Genomic DNA, 19,762 nt, shown 5'->3' with positions numbered 1-19,762 from the left:
CACTCAAAATGAAATAAGAAAAGGCAAAAAAACATCAAATGAAATGATGAAAATTGGTCCACGCCCTAACTCTAGGCACTGCTAAAAGATGAATGCATAACCTTCCCCTTTTGATGATGGTGTCTAGCAGGCTGGAGCCTGCATTTTCCACCTGGAGGCTCCAACAGCACAACCTCTCATGTCAGTGTCTGAATGGACAGACTGTCACTAGATGGGACAAATCCTCCAGGTTTCTTATCATTGCACCTTCAGTGGTGACATACTGAGCCCTGTGACTCCCTCTGGAGCAGAGGACACAGTACCCTACAGGATGAGACCGCTGGCAATTCATCTGTAACCATCAGCAGGGATTAGATGGACTGGACTGTGGTGAAGAGCAGCCTTTGGAGTTTGTGGGCTGCTTTGCTCTGGGTAGGAAAGCCGTCTCATTGAAGACAGCCTATGTCATGTGTAAAAGAGACCACTGGAAGGTCTTCAGACCAACTGAGCCCTCGGGACAGCGAGGGGCAGAAATGCACCTACTTCCAGGTGCCACCTGTCATGGTTTAATGCCAGCCAGCAACTAAGCACCACGCAGCCGCTCACTCACATCACCCAGTGGGATGGGGGGAAAAAACAGGAAAAGAAGTAAAACTCATGGGTTGAGATAAGAACGGTTTAATAGATCAGAAAAGAAGAAACTAATAATGATAATGATAACACTAATAAAATGACAACAGCAATAATAAAAGGATTGGAATGTACAAATGATGCGCAGGGCAATTGCTCACCACCTGCTGATCGACACCCCGCTAGTCCCCGAGCTCTGATTCCCCCCCCCCCCCCCCCCCCCAGTTCCTATACTAGATGGGACATCCCATGGTCTGGAATACCCGCTTGGCCACTTTGGGTCAGCTGCCCTGGCTGTGTCCTGTGCCAACTTCTTGTGCCCCTCCAGCTTTCTCGCTGGCTGGGCATGAGAAGCTGAAAAATCCTTGACTTTAGGCTAAACACTACTGAGCAACAACTGAGAACATCAACGTTATCAACATTCTTCTCATGCTGAACTCAAAACATAGCACTGTACCAGCTACTAGGACGACAGTTAACTCTATCCCAGCTGAAACCAGGACACCACCTCACCCTCCTCAGCAGCGGTGCCTGGGTCTGAGGAGCAGGCAAAGCCATATCTCAGCCGCTCTTCCACTCCAGGACCCTAAATGCCACACACTGGCATACTCTATCTAGCTGGCCCCTTCAACCGTGTCCTGCATGAGGGGTCACGGCCGCAGTGCAGCAAGACACAGTAACTGTGACCTGCCCTCCCCATTGCCATGGGGCCAGTGAAACAGCCCACGACCCACACACAGCCTGCAGGCGCAGTGCATCCCTGTCTCACTCACTGGAAAATAAGGTATGAGGGGATTTGCTCACTGGTTCTGGAAGAACCCTATCGTGATTGCAGGCATAGCCTTGGAAAAAGAGGCATAAGGTTTTATAATGCAAACCGCTATATGTTACCTCTCCTGCTAGAGGAAATTCAGCTGCTTATCCACAGCTCTTGTATTCTCATTTTGTTAAAATGAGGAGAGCTTATATTATTTAATTCTTGTTTTACATACACCACGTGCCTCAGCAGCCCAGAAAGACTCTGTCTCGCAGCCCACAGCAGCCAGCTTTGCAGGGCAGTTGCAGTCCTTGCAATAGCAAGGGACACCGCAAGGCAAGCCTGGGCCCTGTGGTCTCATCCATCACTATCGCAGGCACCATGTCATGGTCATTCGTCTCAGAAACATATCCAGCACCATCTCTAAAAATGTGATGTAACTGCCGCTGCTCTGCACTCACTCAGTGGGAGGCTGATAGAAAACTCTCTCATGTTTATCCAGGGCAAAAGTCTTTCCAAGGCTGCTGCTTTACTTGTTGTGCTATGAAAAATAACAGCTTCATACAAAAATAAACAGGTTTGCAAACTGTTCCAGGGCACTAACATCATACTGGTGTAATATACATGGGATCTGATGCAAAGCAGCTTTTTAGCAAACACACAGACTATTCATCTTCGTGCCTTCCCTTGGTACAAATACATTTTCATGGAAAATGCTAAACTTATTTTCTTCTTTTTCACAACTCAAAATAACTTAGTTAAAAAAAATGAACCTCCAATGAAAAGCTAAACCATCAAAATATTTAATTGAAATACAGCAAGAAATCACTTCCTTACTAGCTGTAACTGATGGAACTGAGTCAAAAACTACGACAGGGTTTAAGGAAGGAACCTAGTAATTTTATAAAACAACACATGTACTCAGGTAATAGGACCTACATGCAGCGTAAATTGAGGGAACCAGAGAGTATTCCCCCCATTCTCCTCCCCAGTGTCAAATGTGGACAGGCACAAGTTTTAGGGCCAAGGAATGAGAAAGAGAGGGGATTTGAACAGCAGCAGCCCCCACCCCTGCAGTCCTGACCCCTGCACGCCCACTCCCAGCACTGTGCTGAAGCTGCCTCCCAGCACAGCTCCTGCCAGGTTCCAGTTGCCAGAGCTGCACTGGGAGAATAGGAGGCAGGAGTGGTTTAGCTGTCTTTTGTGTTGTGGCTGCTATAGTCCATGTTGAGACGAGATGCCAGGTTTGTTAAGGGAAAGTTCCTCCTCTCCCTTTGAGGCTCTGACCATGTATTAGGGTATATCAGGACTTGGAAAGCTCTTAGTTCACCATGGTAAGATACTTACCCTGAGGATGCTTCATCAGAGTGATCGAAGCAAAGTAATAGACAAACGCCCACACTAAAAATTAACATGCAGGAGAGAGTCTGTGCACAGACCAAATCTCTGGTCTGTTTTAATCTTGAGGTTGGGCTTTCTTTTCAAAACAGTCCTGCAATCTGATCCCCACGCTGAGCCTCACAGCCTCTTTGGCCTGATTATAGCCCATTCAAATTGAAAAGACTGACTGAGGACTCTGGATATTCAGCTTCACTTGCAGCATGATAATGCTTTATCTGCAGAGATCAGCTGTCCCCTGTTTCCAAGTATCTGTTGCACAATTACAATGGTATTCAAACAGGTCTATGCAAGACTGTAGTTGTTATGAGTTTATACATTTTTTGACTGACGCAGGATTAGTCCTTTAGTTCTTGAAGTGTCAAAACACATATATGATCAGATATTACAAATGTCCAGATACACTTCTGAATAAAACTTGGGCTATTAGTTGGTCACATAATGCTCCCTTGAGGATGCAGTCTTTGTAAATAAAGTTCATAAATAAAACAATTAAGCTTAGCTTTAACCAAACATGAAAATAAAAGAAAGAAAATGGTGTGGCTTCCTATATACAGCCTTTATTGGCAGCGCGTGAGTATTTTTCACATATTGCTTTGAAAGAGAAACAATGTACAACTTAAGCAGAAGGAAAGATTACTTTTTAATTGGATTTGTGGCATGCAAGGGAAACTCTCCATCACAAGAATAACAAGTTTGGGAAGCATAATATACATCCAAAATGCTTCAGCATCCTTTATGATCTAACAGTGGTGACCAAATCAAACCATATGAAAAGATAAATTGCATGCGGCTTACAAACATTATGCCCACAACTGGCTGTTTGGATTTCTTCTGAGCTATGTGTGTTTTAGCAATACCATCTGGACGTTGCCAAACTGGTTCTGAATAGCAAAATACATAGCCATAAAGTAGAGACTTACAAATAGTAACTTGCCTCCTGTCCAAGGCTGCATGTCAGGGCTCCCTTGTTTGCTGCATGCCTGTTTCGGAGTGTATGGTGTAAGAATTAGCCAGACTTGCATCTGTGCATCCAGCAAAATAAGGGTTGGCAGGTTAGGCACGGAAACCAGAGATGGGAGTGGTGTGGCATAGGGGAGTAGGAATAGTGACCCTCGGGTTTTGCTTTGGGAACAGAGAGAAGAGTTGTGGGCAGTGTTATCTGAGAGCTGGGAGGAGGAGGAGGGACTGCAAAGCCCAACATCACCCAGATTTCTCACACATCTGGTGGCTCTCAGTCACATGCACATTTTTTATAGGTGGCAGATAAGGCAACACTTGACCATCCCTAAAACCCCAGAGGATTAGCAGCGTAAGAGGAATTTAATCTACTGACAGGTCTAAGCAACATTTCAGTCTATGCCATTTGGGGGTTTCTTAATGCTGTTGGCAGCCCAGCAGCAGTGAGAGGCCCCCAGTGAGCTTCCCAGCTGGGAAACGTCTCTGATATACAGGGGGAATTAACTTTAGCTCCAAAGACCTTGCAAGCTAATGGACAAGAAGGTCATGCAGCAGAGCAGTGCCTGGCACAAAACCATTTTTTTTTCAGCTCTAGAATGGTACCTACTTGACTACCCACTTCTCTCTCATAAATAATCATACCCATGTTTGAGCAGGAGCTCTCTTCAATATCAATAATCTGAAAAATGCTAGTGTCCACCGTTCACACAGGCTTAGGAAGAGAATAGTTAGAAGCATTCAATCTGAATCATCTTCTTTATCCAGAGATAAAGGACAGTGTTAAAGCTTTTAGGCTTAAAATTAGTCTAAATATCTTTGATCTCTCTGTGACATCTGCCTTCTATTTCATAAGCCTTGGGTACACATGCAGATAGACTAGCAATTTTACATATATGGATATATATAAACATACATACATACACATACAAGCACACACTAAAGCTCCTTTGTCTTTCAGAGAAAAAAAAAGCTCGCTTTGACTACAAAAGTGTCTAGCCTGCAAGAAAAAGCACCTGACTACCATGTCTAGCACTGCTTACTTGGTCCCAAAATCAAAATCAATGAGGAAATGCTTTATTGCTGTTACCGGCCATTGAGTCACCAAAGCTGAATCTACACAGCCTGGCACTCCTTCCCATGAAGTGCAAAGTGGGACCAAATTGCTACTAAGCAGAAATCACCATCCTCAGGGGTCCTCTGGGCTCATTTCATCCTCTTGACCAGAGCTCCTCCTGCAGTCTTGGACTACTTTGCCTCTTATTGTGTGACAGTATACTGAGCAACCACAGAAAGATTGTAAGACATCTGTCGAGTGGATTAAAAAATTATCCTGATCTCCAGGTGAATAAGGGGAATTCTGCTTGGGTCATATCTCACTCCCATTTTTTTCTGTTGGGCTTGATCTATAGAAGTCAATGGAAACAGGAAATTTTCAGCAAAGCAATTTGAAGTCTCCTACAAAGTGATGGGGGAAAGGAGAAGCATTAAGTTTCTTTCTCCTGACTTAAGGTCTGAACCTGTCCTAACTGAAGTTAATAACTATTCCACTTATTTCAGGAGCAGAAACATCCTCTTGCATTTAAATCACTAAGAACTTGAAGTGCCTCAATTATCAAGTATATTCCCACCATGTAGACCATTCTAGCAGCGTAACAGACTCGATCAAGTGGACAAAAGTGTAATTTATTCTGTTCACATGCATAGGTGACTCCCCACCACCAGAGGCATAACATTTAATGGAGAAAGAAACTCAAAGCATCCAAAAAAAAAGCAGTTGCCTCTTTCAATACTTGAGAGTAGGGAGACAATAAAAAGGATGACAAAGCAAACTCCTTAGCCAAGATCTTAATAAATATTGCACAATATTAATTAGAAATTCCAAGCACTTGTAGAAGAAAAAAAATTGTTCCCCCTTGATTAAACATGCATTACATGCTGGAGGTGTCTGAGGGGTCTTCCTGTTACAGCACTGGAATTCAATGTTTGATCTTCCCACCTGAGTTTAAACTCACATGCTGGCACTTTCTCGCCTTTTCAGTTTATAAATGTGTCTCTTGTTCTCCTTTTTAAAGAAAAGGTCAGTGTTCTTCACATAAGTAATGTCATTAAGAAATCAAACCTCATTTTTTCAGCTTGTGTAGCTGATCTACTGAAAGGCACAACCTGCATTTACCTTACTTCCACTTTTTGAACATAAGTAAAAATATATGAATGCAGATAGTCACAGAAAATGAAGAGCAATATCTAGTAGTCTGTCTCTAGGATTGTTCCCTACAGTATATTTTCCAACATTTTTTCTGTTCATTTTAAAGTATACATTTAATAAACTAACTGTTCCTTCCTATCCTAGGGGACACTATTTTGCAGTGCAAGATGTTCATGTTATGAGGGTCTTTCTGTTTAAATTATCCCATTATTCCTAGGTATATATTCTAATATCAGCCTATCTGGCTACCCTTTCACCCTAGAGCTTGCTTCTTCATGTTTATGTCAATACAATAAACTAATCTTGCACAGATCAAAGGAATGAAGTTGTTACTAGTTTCCCCACCTGTCTACCTATCCCATTCAGCAGGTGTTATTTAATGTCATGTACATTACCAGCTTATTCTCATGATAAAAATGTGGCTGATTGATTGATTGTTTAAATATATGAAGACAATACTGTTTACAAAATCAATGTCTGTTTAATGTATTGTGTTGCTTTCTGTTTAGGACGTGGGTCCCTCTCTTTAAATAGTAAGACTGTTTTTCCTCCAGTCATGAAATTAAGAAGTTCTGCACCAATAAGTAATATTCACATTGAGCAAGGATTTTGAAGTAGGGAGGGCTGCTTCAGTTAAGCTTTATAGCTCTTTGTTCAGCTCAGATTTGTTGTCAAAAGCCAGGACTGAATACAAACATTTTTAGTTTTGATCCAATGACCTTTTGGAGCAGAGGTCCCATGGAGAATTTGAAATGGGATGACAGTTTAGAGTGTAGTTTGGGGTTAACTGTTGTTAGGTACACCTTTAGCCCGTGGTTAATCCAAGGCCCCCAAAACCTGTTTGTAATGTTCCCTTTATGGTTACACTGATGTTCCCTTCCACCAACAGAGCCAGATTGGGACCTGGGGTATAAAGTAGATTGAGCTGTGCCATATTCCAGCTGCTTCACACATCCTTAACTCATGTTTTATGTGAGTTTAGATGATGCTGAGGGCATTATTTTAGCAACGGCCAGTTGCCTGTTGATAGCATGACCATATCTGAGTGAAAAATTGTCTTCTCCTGGGAAATATCTCAGGATGTTTCTGTTTAGTTCAGCAAATAGCATCAAAGTGTACAGGAGCTGAATTTCTCTTCACTTCAGTAATGTGATATTCTACTGCTGACAGTGTCCCTAGATGGCTTGTATCAACTGTCCAATCCAATAAACCAATGATATGGGCATAAAAATGAAGCAGAGTCTGATAACCACAAATGAGAGAGCTCTGCCAAGGAGACTGATAAAGTGCTGTGCAGGACCTTAACAGTACAAAACAGAGAGGAAAAAGAGAAATTAAATAGGCCTGGGATGTAGGAATTTTCCTAATCAATACCTCTATATCATTTCCCTTTCCTGATAGCACTGCTTGCTTCTTTTTAGTTCCTCCAGGCCTAGCAAGATCTGCTGGACTATGAGTGAGATAGATAGTCTACTGTGAAAGTTAATGGTACTAATCCCATCATCCGATTCATCTGAAATTGCACCCATTGCTTGAAGCACTCAAGGGCAGACTTGCAGGGCAGAACCGTGTCATCATACAAGAGGTTGAAATTGTTCATGACACCCAGTAAAATATTTCCCCTCTCCTTGTGTGTGTTGGCCCCACCTATGCTTCCTTGTGCTGCCATCTGTAATTCCTATTTTGCGGAAGTGCCGGAAGTGCTGACCAGTGCCCAAGCTTTCCACAAGTTTCTGCCTGAACAGAAAGTGCTTCTAGCACAGGTACCTCCACCCAGATCAGCATGCGCAAAGGCCGACAGGCATGTACAGAGAAGGGTTACTGCCCTCATCAGAGAATGGGAAGAATAAGAATAAATTTAAAGGTAACTAACAAGAAAAATTAGCTCTCATATTTTCTTATCACAAGTTCTGCATTCGAGATCTCCTGAGATACCACTGCTGTGTGCTGATGATAAATATCATGCAGATGAACTATGGCAATGGAATGTTTTTTTTTTTCTTTTCCAATCAAATTATTTGCCTGGGCTGAAAAGAAATATGTTACTTTCAGACAAAAACTTATTAGCACAAATCCTTGAGATTTGATAAACCGGCACTGAAATGGCTATTGTTTGACAAAGTAGCGGTCTGTAAACAGGCAACTATGGCACAAACACAAAAAAAACACCTCTTTTTGAAACAAGAAATGCCATGTTTCTGTAAGCAGTGTCACCTAGTCTGATTTCAGCTGGTATAAATCACAGCCATGCTACTGACAGTGAATGAAACCAATCTCAGTTACTTCATTTGTATAGGACCATCCCCTTACTTCGACTCATGTTGGATTAGATGTAGTGAAGAGTCTAGCATTGATTTACTTTGAATTTTAATATAGCCTGAGAGCTGGCTTTAAAGATCAGCTAGAACACAGTTGTCCTGATTGGAATCTATAATCTCCCACACAAATTCACAGGTGTGATTAGACATATACCTGTATCCCTCCCCTCCACACACAGACAGACATTATATTTATTGTGCATGTGAACCCATGCCACATTCACCTGAAAATTAGAACTGCAGCAGAACTAAACACAGTGACAACCTGTGCTGTAGCAATTGTTATGAGGAGTCTCTGCATAAAGAGAAGCTGCTTTAGGATCCAGGTTTCTGCCCAAACTGTAGTTGTGGTCAGACATCTCTTCAGAAGCACGGAGAGCTGAGCATTGAGTTTAAAATGGCCACATTATATAACTGAAGTTTCCATCAGATTTAGAGACTGGCCTTTATCACCTATAGCTTGCTCCATCCACTCTAGCCTCCACGTAAAATGACTTTCTAGGAAAGCACCATGCTACAATCAAAATGTATCTCTTCACAAAGGGAAATAGCAAATTAGAACAGTAAAATGCTTCACTTTGTGCTGACCTAGTCTTTTTTCTTCTCTCTCAGTAGGTCTTTCCAACTTGACTCCTGCTGATCAGGATTTAAACAAAAGTAAAAGGAAACCATGCATTTCTATGCAGCCTCTGCTGCAAACCTATCTAATCTCGTACAAAGAGGTAATAAAGACAGACTCCGTTTTGTCTTAACATGAAGCCTGTTGCTTTTAAGTCAAATTCATCAGAAGGGCTTTGAGTGAAAGTAGAAATTGATGTCAAGTTTAACAGTTCTTCAAAGCCTTAGAGACATTAAATTTGGAAAGTTCAGAGATCAGCCTTAATGGGAAGGCAAGGAAGAAGCTCATGTTCTCCAACCAACACACTTCTGTGTGCCCCATTCTCACCTTCCACAGTGCAAAGAGAAGCAGCTCCAGGAGACTCAGTGGAAAGACTCTGTCAGCATAAAACACTCTTATACAGTCAAATATGCCATCATTTTCATGATTATTCATCATCACAGATAAGAAACCCTAGCAAATGTGGGGAGCAGACACCTGAAGCAAGACACATGGTCATCAAAATACCTCAACCTCACAACTCCTCCAGGTACCTCAAGTCTTTGGTGGATCAGAAGCATTGTACCTTGGTCTACACTGTTAGCAAGTTACAAGGTAACACATTTCATTGACAGAGGTGTTAATTTTGTTCCAAGTTTTTTTGTTGTTCTACTCACATTTAGTCAAATAAGGGCCAGAATACATGAATAGTGTTCAGTTCCCCTAGAACTTAAACTAGACATTAATGCATATTTTTCTTTTGCAAATAGCTGATGTTCACAGTGAACTGAGTGCTGTATAAAAGCTTTATAAAGATGAGCCTGCTTTGAAGAACTTGCACTCCAAGAAGTAAAAAGGGGAAAGGGATAACAGCAAGCAGACAACAAACTGTGGCCTAAAGCTTGTGACTGACCAGACACTGATGACACAAACTGTTAGAAACAAAATAGATTTGCTGAGACTGGAAGGTGATGTATTTTGTACTCATACAAGGATGCAGTGTTTCACACCAATTTCAATTCACCTGTCTTTGGCATGACATATTATCAAGGTCAAGAGCTTCACAGGAATCAAAAAGGTCCAAGATTTTATGCAAGTATTAAGAATGTCCAGAACTGTAGTAGCAAACCCAAAAAAAAAAAAAAAAAAAAAAAAAAGACGACCTGCAAACCTTCCTGCCTCCAGACATAAATGAATTTTCCACCCATGGAAGCTGGGAGAAAATTTCTCAAAGGTTAATTTTCAAATTGCCACTAGCTGTGAAACTTCTTGTCTCCTCCTTTGAAGCAGCTGGTGCTGTCTGCTGCCAGCTGCAGAAGACTGGTCTTCATCAACCTTGGGTCTGACCTGCTCTGGAGATTCTCCTTGTCCTATATATTGCAAAGTGTAATAAAAAAATTCTGTTGTCACACAAGAAACCACAGACAAATATGTTTTAAAAGACAAGGTTATTCTTTTCTCCTTCCTCAGTGAAGGCTTGGAATAGAGCTGCTTATATCAGGGATTTTCAAACATCCAAAATGTTTAGAAAGTAATGTATGACACTGAGAAGTCTGATAAAAAAAAACAAAAACAGTTCTATTCATCTTGTAGCATAACACCACAACAAGGGGATATTTAATAAAAAATGTGAGTGCACTGAACAGAATTTGAAATTACCTTAAAATCTCATCTCCACTTCGACAATTAATCAATTTCAGCAGCCGCTTATTGCTTAATACACAGCACATCAATAGAGATTAGTGCTGAAACAACAATTCCTTTTAGTCAATCCTAGCAGTGGCTGAAATTTTCCAGATAAAAACAAATTATTCACACTGATGGGTCAGTGATTGTCTGTAGAGAAGGACAGGTAACAGAATCTTTTCAAAAGACAGATACAATGCACAATTTGGACTGCTAAATGTGTCAAATGTGTTTTCCTTTTTCAACCTACAAAACACCAATGCAGCAGTTTCTAAATGCACTGTGACTTGCTAATTCTCCTGAAATAGAGGATAATTATATTAACAAGTGACAGAATAGATATTATTTTCCTAGCAATGAGAAATGCAGCTCTAAGGCTCATAAATACACTTCTGAAATCTAGCTGCAATCCTTGCCTCATTACCCACAGCTACTTTCTGTACAGGACTATTTTATTCTGAATATGCATTTTAAGCCCCAGATCCTCCTCATTTGGTGAAATTTGGGATAGTACCTCTAATTTCAATAGAACTACACCAACCTACATCACCTATAGATCCAGCCAGAAAAGCAAAAAGAGAGATGAGACATAACCACTGTTTCAAGCATTCAGAACAAAGTTTAAACAACACTTAATGTTAGGAAAAAAAGAAGCCAGAGGGAAGGATCTGGACACAAAGCTGATTTTTCTCAGTCAGGGCTTTGTTGTTTCATTGGTAAGTGGATAGCCCCAGATCTGTACATACCCATCTGCTCCAGCCCTTCCTAGAAGGAGCAGTTTGCAGGAGGATGCCAGGGTCCCACAGATGTGGAGGTCTGTCTTATACACCGAGCCCGGGAATAAAGTGGATGAGTCAGAGTGCAGATGGCGACTGAGAAAATCAGAAGAAACTTCATTACGGAAAATGTCAGCAGCAATTTTGGTCCACACCACAAAAATTAGGCTCTTGGCAAATGTTTGCTGAGACAAATTTCTTTCCATTTATTCTCATCACTGTCTTTTTCTACCTTCTCTACTAAGCACTGATTCTTCTCTGCAGCTTTCACAATATCTGCTCCTGGCATCTCACATGCTACCTGCATCGTAACAGAAATCTCGCCATGATAGTCCTTGAAGGGTTTATTAATCCTGGAGCTGTTCACTAAAAGAAACACTTTTAAGGACCATAAATGTTGCCTATGCTCTTTAGAAAGTGATAGCAATCCCTTACTGTATATATAAGGAAAATCCTTTTCATTTAAGAAAAGCAGTAAATACCATCTCTCTCCTTGCTAACAGAAGCAGATACTTGAAGAGACTTTTTTTGATGAGTGTCCCTAGCTGTGGGTTTCTTAGCCTGTGAAGAATGGGGGAGGTCACAGGCATGTGTAAATGCAGTTAGTGCAGCCTCCTGACAGGTGTGAGGAATTCGGTTTCCTCAATTGAGTTTGCTCCTTTTGTGGATGTCCTCTAAAACCCAGGCTTCTCTGTAGTATAATTACTATTTTAACTGTCAATATTGTTACCAAAAAGAATGAGTTTTAAAGGATGCCGTGCAGAGAAACGTCTGTGGTGTCTCCATCATGGGTCATTAGTTTGTGCAACATCCATGGTATTGCCCCTGTGGTCAATGCTTATTGCAGAGTCCCCATAACACAATATACCGATGATAATAAAAAGCAAACCCAAAGGTTTTCATGTGACTGGTATGAAAATCTCCCCCTCCCACAGAATACACTCACAGATAGCTTTGCAAGGCCCTGTTTCAGGCCTAACTCCAATTAAAGCAAGTGCTTAGCTTTGAGCGCTGGAGAGTGCCCATTGTCTGCCTTATAAGACCAAAAAGGTAATTCATGTCTGAAGAAGATAGTGAACAAGGGCTCCTGAAAGGGCCAAGCAGCTGCAAGGGAGGAGGCTATGAGCTTGGACCATGTGCCAAAACACATCACATCTACCATCATTCAGTTCTGTAATGGACCCATGAGCAGTTCCCAGGACCATAGTGCTGTAGGGGACAAACCTCCCAGTCACTACTCTCAACTGACTATGCAGTATCATCCACATCATACAGTATGTATCTTATACACACACACGTACTCAAACACACATTTATAAAATCCCAAACACTGTTTCTGGGAAATATTCACATTTCTCCTCCATCTCACCTCTGTCCTTTAAAACCTTTCAACAGCAGCTCAAGTGAAGATCCTGGGAAATGGCTTACTGAAGAAGACCCCACACAACTTAGAAATGACCAACACAGAACCCAACTCCTCCCAAATCAGGGAGCCTTGTCTCGAGTGAAGGTCAAGATAAGACTATGCAAATGCAATGCTCCCCTTGGCAAGTAACGGGAAACACAGGTGCCACTCTAAGCATAGCTGCCAAAAGACTCTGGATTTCCAGGGGAATATGACCCAGTGGCACCAAACAACAGCAGTGCCTGCTCATGTTTAATCATGCCAGCAAGCAGAGCAGGGAGTGACATGTTCACTTGTGAGTCTCCCTGCAACTTGTTCAGAGAGTGATATATTGCACCGAGCACCCATCTGACTCCCTTCTCCCAGCACAACAGTGACTGATATTCCTGGATTACTTTCTCCTGACATACTTTATGTTGAATAAAATTAGGTACGCTCATGGTTCATAATACCCAGTGCTGTAGCTGTTCCTGAAACTCTTGCTTTGAAGTAAAACAGTAGGAAACCAGCAGGAACATTTTGTCCCAGGAGGTTGAGGGTTTACTTTGCCTTTTCTTTTATTCAAATCCTTTCCTGCAACTCAGAGGAGATATACAAATGGAAAAGAATAACGAGCAGGTACTAAATTCTGTTGAAATCATTGATAACATTTCCTAACAGTAGACCTGGATTAACCTTTTCTTATCAAAGACAGGGGGTTAAACTGGGTCTAACAGGGATGGAGTTAATTTTCTTCATAGAAGCTCATATGGTGCTGTGGTTTAGATTTGTGACCAAAACAATAATGATAAAACACGCAGTATCAGGCCCTTCACTGTTTCTTACTCTATTTCCCCACACACACCATGAATAGTTTGGGGATGCACAATAGGCTGGGAGGGAACACAACCAGGTAGTGGACCCAAACTAGCTGAAGAGATATTTCATGCCATATATATGTCATGGTCAGCAATAAAAACAGAGACAAAGGGGTTTAGGGGGGGTTACACATCTTTTCCTCAGGAACAGGCTGGGCATCGTGCTATCTGTGGGAAGTGGGGAGTGATTGCCTTTGCAGCACTTGCTTTGTTTTGTTTGCTTTCTTCTTCCATTTCTCTTCTGCTTATTAAGTTGTTCTTTTTATCTTGACCCACAAGTTTTCTCACTTTTCCTCTTCCTTTTCTCTTCCCCCTTCCCACTGGGAGTTGGGTTTGGGCGGAGTGAGTGAGCGGCTTTGTGGTGCTTAGTTGGCTATCGGAGTTAACCCACAACAAGGTTTATAATTAAAAACTTTTCGCTTCATAGCATACAGCCTTCTGCCACTGGGTAATGCGTGTGACCAGTGGGCCACGCTGCCACTGGCCCTCAGCAGCTGTGCAAATGAATGCGGAAATCGTACAGCAGCGACCTTCTTCTCTCCAGGTGGGTTCCATCCCACAGCCTATGCTTTCCCTAATTGCAGCCGCAAGACAGAGGGGGAGGCTGACCACCAGGCTCCAGGCCTTCTGCCGCATACAGCCAAAGAAAGCCCTGGGTGCTTTCAGGTTTCAGGCTCAGACCAGCTGAGTTTTCTTGCCCAGAGCTGAGGAAGGCTGAGAGAAATGCTACACTGCTGGAAGCTCAGTTGGTGACTTTTCTAATTTTGTCACCAGTGTACCAGTATACAGTATTTTCCCTTAAGGTCCAGCTCCCAGCATCCAGCAATTACATGAGAATTTCTTCTTTTTTTTTTCTTGTTAAAAAGAGAAAGTTTCTAGAACTTTGGGTCAGGCAGGAAAGGTAGAAAATGTAAGGCTCAAAAAAACCAAAGTCAACCAAGATCAACCTCTCATTTCTTAATTGCATACTAACATGTGTGGTTATTCATATGTTAGAAACCACAGAAGTGCCTGAAAACAGTCACATAGGAATGAAGGCTCCTCCACCCAAAAAGGTGATGGGATCAATAGCCAAACTGAAGTGCATATACACCAACTCATGGAGCATGGGCAACAAACAGGAGGAGCTGGAAGGCATTGTACAACTGGAAAACTATGATATAGTTACAATCACAGAAACATGATGGGATGACTCACACAACTGGAGTGCTGCAATGGAAGGCTATAAACTCTTTAGAAGGGATAGGCAAGGAAGCAGAGGCGGTGGGGTAGCCCTGTATGTTAGGGAGTGTTTTGACTGTCTAGAGCTTCATGATGGCAATGAAAGGATCAAGTGTTTATGGGTAAGAATCAGGGGAAAGGACAAAAAGGCAGATACCATAGTGGGAGTCTGCTACAGACCAACCCAACCAGGATGAAGAGCCAGATGAAATATTCTATCAGCACGTGGGAGAAGTCTCATGATCACTAGGCCTTGTTCTTGTGGGGGACTTCAACCTACCAGATGCCTGCGGAAATACAATACAGCGGAGAGGAAAAGGTCCAGGAGGTTCCTGGAGCATGTGGAAGAGAACTTGCTGACACAGCCGGAGAGTGAGCCAACTAGGGAAGGTGCCCCACTGGACCTGTTGTTTGTGAACAGAGAAGGACTTGAGAGTGATGTGATGGTTGGAGGCCATCTTGGGCACAGCAATCATGAAATGATAGGGTTTTCAATTCTCAGAGAAGTAAGGAGTGGGGTTTAGCAGAACTGCCACCTTGGACTTCTGGAGAGCAGACACTGGCCTGTTTAGGAGACTGGTCGACAGAGTCACTTGGGAGGCAGTCCTGAAGGGGAAAGGAGTCCAGGAAGGCTGGACATTCTTCAGGAAGGAAGTTTTAAAAGCACAGGAGGAGGCTGTCCCCGTGTGCTGAGAGACAAGCTGGCAGGGGAGAAGACTGGCCTGGCTGAACAGAGATCTTGGGCTGGAACTCAGGAAAAAAAAAAAAAGATTATGACCTTTGGAAGAAGGGGCAGGCAATTCAGGAGGACTGCAAAGCTGTCATGAGGTTATGCAGGGAGAAAATTAGAAGAGCCAAAGCCCAACTAGAACCTGATCTGGCTACTGCCATAAAAAAAAAACAATAAAAAAAAGTTTCTATAAATACATTAGCAACAAAAGGAGGGCAGAGGAGAATCTCCAGCCTTTATTGGATGCGGGGGGGGATCATAGTGACCAAGGGTGAGGAAAAGGATGAGGTACTTAATGCCTTCTTTGCCTCAGTCTTTAAAAGTAAGAACAGTTGTTCTTCGGGTACCCACCCCCTGAGCTGGAATACAGGGACAGGGAGCAGAATGAAGATCCATTATCCCAGGGGAAATGACTAGCGACCTGCTACACCACTTAGACACACACAAGTCTATAGGGCTGGATGGGATCCACCCAGGGGCACTGAGGGAGCTGGTGGAAGTGCTCACTAAGGCACTTTCAATCATTTATCAGCATCCCTGGATAACCGGGGAGGTTCCAGTTGGCTAGAAGTTAGCAAACGTGATGCCCAACTACAAGAAGGGACAGAAGGAGGATACAGGGAACTACAGGCCTTCAAGTCTAACCTCAGTGCCAGGAAAGGCTATGTAGTAGACTATCCTGAGTGCCATTATGCAGCATGTACAGGACAACCAGGCGATCAGGCCAGTCAGCATGGGTTTATGAAAGGCAGGCGCTGCTTGACTAACCTGGTCTCCTTCTATGAGAAGGTGACCCACTTAGTGGATGAAGGAAAGGCTGTGGATGTTATCTATCTAGACTTTAGTAAAGCCTTTGATACTGTTTCCCACAGCATTCTCCTGGAGAAACTGGCTGCTCATGGCTTAGATGGGTATACTCTTTGCTGGGTAAACAACTGGCTGAGTGGCCGAGGCCAGAGAGTGATGGTGACTGGAGTTAAATCCAGTTGGTGGCTGGTAACAAGTGGTGTTCCCCAGGGTTCAGTATTGTGGCCAGTTCTGTTTAATATCTTTATGAATTATCTGGATTAGGGGATCAAGTGAGGCCTCAGTAAGTTTGCAGATGACACCAAGTTGGGAGGGAGGGTTGATCTGCTTGAGGGTAGGAAGGCTCTACAGAGAGATCTGGACAGGCTGGATCAATGGGCTGAGGCCAATTGTATGAAGTTCAACAAGGCCAAGTGCCAGGTCCTGCACTTGGGTCACAACAACCCCATGCAGCACTACAGGCTTGGGGAAAAGTGGCTGGAAAGCTGCCAGGTGGAAAAGGATCTGGGGGTGTTGGTCGACAGCGGGCTGAATATGAGCCAGCAGTGTGCCTAGGTGGCCAAGAAGGCCACCGGCATCCTCGCCTGTATCAGAAATAGTGTGGCCAGCAGGAGCAGGGAAGTGATTGTCCCCCTGTATTTGGCACTGGTAAGGCTGCACCTTGAGTCCTGTGTTCAGTTTTTGAGCCCCTCACTACAGGAAAGACATTGAGGTGCTGGAGCGTGTCCAGAGAAGGGCAACAAAGCTGGTAAAGGGTCTAGAGCACAAGTGTAACGAGGAGCGGCTGAGGGAACTGGGGTTGTTTAACCTGGAGAAAAGGAGGCTGAGGGGAGAACTTATCGCTCTCACTTTCTACAACTACCTGAAAGGAGGCTGTAACGAGGTGGGTGTTGGCCTCTTTTCCCAAGTAACAAGTGATAGGACAAGATGAAATGTCCTCAAGTTGTGCCAGAGATGTTTAGACTGGATATTAGGAAAAATTTCTTCACTGAAATGGTTGTCACGCATTGGAATGGGCTGCTCAGGGAAATGGTTGAGTCACCATTCCTGTAGGTATTTAAAAGGCGTGTAGATGTGGTGTTTAGGGACATGATTTAGTGGTAGACTTGGCAGTTTTAGGTTTACAGTTGGACTCAATGATCTTAGAGGTCTTCTCCAACCTAAATAATTCTATGATTCTATGATTAAGGACCTGATATATGAAAAGTCAGTCCTGTGACGTTGTTGGAGAAGTGAGAGGGACAGAACAATGGCTCCCAAGCACTTTGAGCTGGAAATAAAGTTGAACTGACAGTTTTGTTCTTCACTCCCATGCTATGTCCTTGCTGGAGGACAGTAGTAGCATTGATCATCTGGCATTATGTATAATACTGTGCAAATGTCCTTCAGTCACACCTTCAGACACAATGAGGAGGGGAATTCACAATTCCCATTGGAGACTATTGACAAGTGAAGGTGTCTTACTGCACTGTGACCAAAGTTAAGGATGCAAATTCTCTGTAGAGCAAACAGAGAGAGGCAGGTCCTTAAGCAGAGGCAATGATATGTAAATTGTCTATTTAACGTGTATCATATGAGTGACCTACACACACCCACAGTGAGTATATAACATGTAAAAATTTACCAAGTGGGGTTTCCATCACCTAGAATAGAGCAAGGGACAGTCACTACCTTAGTTACCTGCACTAGCTTAACGTACATTATTTATAGACCAGTTTATTTTGATGTTCATGGACCACATTCTGCATTTGATTGCTTCAGTGTAAAGTGGAGTAACTGAATGGCATAATTAGAAGCACTATAGATTCATACCAGTGTGAGAGCTGAGTCCCTGCTATTCCCTGTCCCCCACATCCAAGGGTCACAGCTCCAATGCACCGACAATGATTTCTTGTGTAGGAGCAGCTGGGTATGGAATCTGGATCTGCTGAAGTTCAGAAAAGAAAGAAAAACCTACGCAAACAATAAACAACTGCTCTTAAGCTCTAATGAGTCAATCAAGAAACTGCCACGGATTTGAATATGAAAATTAATTGACCAGTAGAATCCTAGACCTTGGCATTGTAAGTGAAGGTAAACAGCAACATATTAAAAACTCACCACTCTGTAATTAACCTTGTTATGTGTTTTTAATGAAGACTAAAGTCCCACAGAAAATTATGGGATACTTACGCCATTGATTTTATTAGAGTGTTTGTGTGAGGCGACACAGGCAGGACACAAGAACAGCCACAAAACCACGGATGAAATGCAAAGAGTAAATTTACTCTTGTTACCTCATGAACCAGGGGATCTCCAAAGCAGCACCCGGGCAGAGGCACGCAAGCGGGAATGCAGGCACTGCAGATCTCGGCACATGCTAGAAAGAGAGAGATTTTGAACCTGCTGCTTTCGCCTCTATATCAGGGATTTTTGCAGGCGTAGTTTTCCACTGTGCTTTGATCTTTTCCACAGTAAGGCAGGAATCTCAAGCACGTTCAATACGGTGCCTCTGAGTCTATCCCAGGCCTATGTTATCTAAACACAGATGTTCTACTTGTCAAGCACACAAGACTAAACAATGATTAGTACGATATATGTGTTTTTCAACATCCCAGCTGCAGGTCACTTGAGCGTGTTTACAATCCTCCTCACTAATCTTCCATTATTTTCCCACAGTTTTGCATGGCAAAAATAATAAAAATGGCTTATATGATATTCTTAAGGACAGACTAACACTATTACTGCATTGAGTCCAGCTTGACAATGTTGTTATTACAGTAAGAACCACACTTGTCACAATTGCTACACATTCTTCAAAATGCTCCTAAGAGAAATATTCTCTTAATATTCCTACAAAGTGCCTCCAATTGTGGTTCTCTGTTATGCTCTTAAGACCGCATTTAGGCATTTCTGCTTTAATGTTGTGAAATAACTTCTCTTATGTTTTCTTTCCAGCAATTAAATCAGACCTTGAAAAGTCGCAGGGTGAAAATAGGCAGTAAAATGAAATAAGTGAATAGTAGTTACAGTTTATATGAAGTTACGGTGGTTTCCTGCTTGTAGGAGAGTCCTTGGTTATATTGTTCTGCTTGATTGTTTCAAAGTTTTTTAGTCAAAGACTTTTGCTTAGCCCCATGCTCAATTACATCAAGTCCCTTTGTTTCCTGGGTTATTCACAGGGAGAATGATTCAGGGGCTGGAGGCAGCAAACCTTACCTTTCAAGTAGCACTGACAGGTGGAATAAACACAGCATAGACTGCTTTAACCTTTAAGAGGTCTCTGACATATGTAGATGTTAATGTAGAAAGACAGTACAGAGAGAGATGCAAAGAAAAATGGAAATGGAGAGAAATGCACAGAAAGCACCAGCGTGCCTATGGCAACCACACACCTCTGCCTTTCCAGGATGTTCCAGCTTTGGAAAGATTTTGCCACCAGCCAAAATTTCAGG

This window comes from Accipiter gentilis, chromosome 2 (genome assembly GCF_929443795.1).
Source record: "Accipiter gentilis chromosome 2, bAccGen1.1, whole genome shotgun sequence".
Taxonomy (NCBI): Eukaryota; Metazoa; Chordata; class Aves; order Accipitriformes; family Accipitridae; genus Astur; species Astur gentilis.
Note: the sequence above shows the minus strand (reverse complement) of the source record.